A 3,844-nucleotide genomic window follows, 5' to 3' on the forward strand; every position below is an offset into this window, starting at 1 on the left:
TGAGAAAATGGTGGCAGTGCACTTTGAACTAAAACATGTTCGATGTGCTTTAGTTCAAAACACACTGCCTCCATTTTCTCAGCGCAGAGGCATGCTGAGCCGCCGATTCACGTGCTCCCAATGCAACACCAGGCACTTATAATTAGTGCAGCTCACTGATTAAAAGTGCCTGGCGCTGTATCAGTAGCACATGTAAAAATGCCCTGCCTGTTGAGACGTGGTCTAATCTCCAGGACTGGAAACGCCTTTAGGATGCATTCATTTGCTCCAACCTCTATTAATACTAATCCAGCACTCTGGGTACCACTGACAATCTTGTACAAACAAAGTGACTCAGATTAAGTTACACATCTCTGGGAAAAGAGAAGTAAGTTACCTTCCCTATACAATCCACAAGACACCAGCAAATAGTTCTACCTTCCTTCCATTTGTTCCCAGGCAAAGGAAGAAAGACAGCCCTTAGAGCGCACCCTGTAAAGGCAAACAACTGCTGGCATTAGTGCTGACCTAGTTAGCCAATGCATGGGAGAGTAAATGCCAAAACTTTAACATCCTAATGGACAACAGCCTACCAGACCATCTCTTAAGTACTCCAATTGCCAATGATACCCAAGTGCCTCATGGGTTAATGTATTTATCGTCCAAGCACCCCACACAGTACAGCATGCTATACCTTTTTTCATGTATGGGAACTAACATGCTGGAAGACATTGGCTGCATCTTCGCTAGGAGGAAAAAAGGTGTTCATGTAAGCAAAGAAGAAAATAGGGCTGGAAGGAACCTCAGAAGGCCTCTAATCCATTCCTCAAAAATTAACTTGAACTACGTAACTTGAGGTAAAGTCCTGTAAAGACTAGGCAGGTTCATTCCCCTTCTCTTTGCAAAGACAAGCCTAAGTAATTTGCCCAAGATCACATAAAGGAAGTCTGTGGCCAAGCAGTTACCAATATGTATGAACTCTGAATTATAACATTAAATTGTTGAAAAAGACTATTCAACATTGTTTCATTTTGAAATTATTTTTCAGGACCAAATTTACATTAAAAAGTTAAAAAGAATACCCAAAAATGCATTCTACTGAGGACTGAATAAAGTGTTTTGACCCAAAATGCTTTTTAAGTGTTTCAAATTCAGTGCAAAAGACTGATTCCATTTTGTTTGGCTCTGACCCAAAGCTAAATTATTCTCAGTTTTGGGGCCTTTTTTTGGTCCACGCAATGGACTAAAGAAAAAAAAATTATCTGCACAGCTGTAATCTTTGCTAGAATATGTTCACATCCTATGGGTGATATCCTGAAGTTAAAGGGCAATTTTGCCATGGTCTTCCATGAGACCCTGTATGTTCTTCTGCTCAACAAGCTAACAAAATGCTTGTTCAATTGGAGTCACTGAAAATAAAAAGCAACACTAGTTTAAAAAAATAATTTAAGACTACTTTTCACAGATCTTCATAAAAATCAGATGAGATTTTATGTGTATTATACATGTATATATTAGTTCATTTTCTGTGACTACTCTTTCTATAAGAGGCAATAACTGGCTAACTTAGCCCATCAGTCTAAATTAAGCATGCCACCATTTACAGAATAGAGCACTAATTGACATAAGCGAAGACTCAGAGGTTTGCCTTGGGAATTTAAAAATGTTATTTATTGAATCAATTATGTTCCCAGTGTGACAGCTGCTTTTTCTTTTCTCCTCCTTATAGTACTGCAGTCTTTTAGGCAAAGTTGTTGGAGAGGGGAAGAGGGAAATCTTTAAATGAATAAAAATACTAAAGGGCAGGTACAAGTCATTACAGGGTATCTTTTCAGTGGGGAATGACTAAATCAAAGACTAATCAATATATTCCTTTCAACTAAAGTTCAAACACTTAAATCTCAGCCACAGGAGATCAAGCTTAAGGGGGCTAAATTTATACTACTTAAAGTGCAATGATGCACTTGAAATGAAGAACAAACATCGCTTACCCATTAAACTGTCCACCTTATAGATACAGCTTAAAAGCTTTTCTGACTGACAAGCTATAGAACAGTTTCATTTTTTCCCCCAAAGTAGAGATCCTTTTTTCTACTGCAATAAAACTAAATCCTACTGTACAAGTTTGAAAAATCTCCAAAAGTAGCATTCACAAATGTACAGGAGTTGTATACGTTCCAAATTCAACTTTATGGATGATCTATATTCCAACTGCAAATGTTTCACTGCAAAAATTTTGTATGTTTATCAAGTATCAAAATTTATTGAGTATCAAGGAGAAGACAAGTGCAGATAAAGACCATTTAAAAAAAAATAAGGGAAGCCTGATGAAATGTCAGTCTACAAGGACCCCAACACCATACAATTTATCATGGTAAGGAACCTAAGTTGACGCCCTGGATTGTAAGCTTCCTGCTAACCTAGCTACTTGGAACAGAGGGCATGTATTATGGTTGTAGAGCACCATGTACATCTAATGAAGTACATAAATACTGAATGAGAGATTAAGTGGTACACAACAGAATTTTACCTTAAGTGGAAACCACATATTTGGTTCACTCAGAAAAAAGCATATTTGAATGCAAAATTCATTCCCAGTGTCAATAGAAAATCCTATAACCTAGCTGGGTTTTTTTGTTAACCAGCTTAGCATACTGTACAGTCTCTGAAAGAAGCATCGTGATATCTGTCATATTTTTTGAAACCATAACATAAAACATTTGTGAGGTTAAACAAATATTTAGTTATGATTTACATTTCAAGCACTGTAATTCTGTCATTTAAGATTCATTATAACAACATTCTTCATATTTCCATCCTATTACTTTTCTATTTGGCCTATGCTTCAAAAATTAATCAATATACTAAAAGAAGATAATAATAAAAAATGGTAGCATTTTAGGAGACACTGGATGAAGCCTGAAATCAAGGCAACAAGAAAAACAAAGCTGCTAAAGTTCACCATTTTATTAAATAGCCTTGAAATACTTTACTTGGCAACACAAATGGCAGATTGCTGATCATCTGCAAAGGAAATTATATACAATGAACCTATAAACCAATTAGATCACTTTTTTGAAGTATGGTAAAAAACAAGCTGACATATTGGTCACCATTTCCCCTCAAGGTAGTAAGCATCTTTCAGCTGCTGTCTCGGCACAATATTTAATAAGTCTCTCCTCCAGTTTTTGATGTCAGCCAGAAGGTGTCCTCAATAGATGCCAGAACATGTTGTTTTGATATCTGAGATTCATTGGACATATTTGCCCAGACTTTTGAATTATTCATACAGAAAGCTGTATCAACATAGGCATAAATGCACAAAATCTACAGGATATTTTTAGCAGAGGAAAACTCTTTACATTTTTAGTTTCTACGCTGACTTTACATATCTATATTCATGCATCACAACATCAAATAGATACTTCACTACACTCTACTTTCAATAAAAAGATTTTGGACCCAACTCTCCATTGACCCACACTTGTGTTGATGCTGTAAGTACTCCTTGTATTCCACAAGACTGCTCTTACTTATACTCTGATTAGCCCTGGACAGCCAAGAATAATTTCCATTCCTCCTCCTTTCCCCAACATACACCTAACATTAAAAGGAGCTATTCTGTCAGCTCTGTGTTAACTATGGAACACTGGTCTTCAAAGAGGTTTTCCCTGGGGATATTTTCACCTGCCCTGGGAACTTTTTATTCTATCAGCGTTATAAGGGAAACTCAGGACAGTAGAAAACCAGGACAGCACCTCTCTGTATTTAATGCTGAAATTAGCTTTCAAGTTTAAGACCAGTTTTCAGCTCCAACTCATAAATTCTACAAACTAAAATCAATACCTAAGTAACTTCACAGCTT

At 36.6% G+C, this 3,844-nt stretch overlaps 1 protein-coding gene and 1 long non-coding RNA gene across 2 annotated transcripts in view; both read right to left on the bottom strand.

Moving 5' to 3' along the window:
* Positions 1-3,844, bottom strand: part of PRELID2 (PRELI domain containing 2) — a 54,531-nt gene that overhangs the window by 3,029 nt on the left and 47,658 nt on the right. The gene's annotated exons all lie outside the window — the stretch shown is intronic.
* Positions 685-3,844, bottom strand: part of LOC109290003 — a 4,748-nt gene continuing 1,588 nt past the window's right edge. Inside the window, exon 2 of the long non-coding RNA XR_002095482.1 lies at positions 685-3,825. This is a non-coding gene — a long non-coding RNA (uncharacterized LOC109290003). The remainder of the gene's footprint in view (positions 3,826-3,844) is intronic.

The sequence above is a fragment of the Gavialis gangeticus genome, unplaced genomic scaffold (genome assembly GCF_001723915.1).
Source record: "Gavialis gangeticus isolate Ggan-Ray unplaced genomic scaffold, GavGan_comp1, whole genome shotgun sequence".
NCBI lineage: Eukaryota > Metazoa > Chordata > Crocodylia > Gavialidae > Gavialis > Gavialis gangeticus.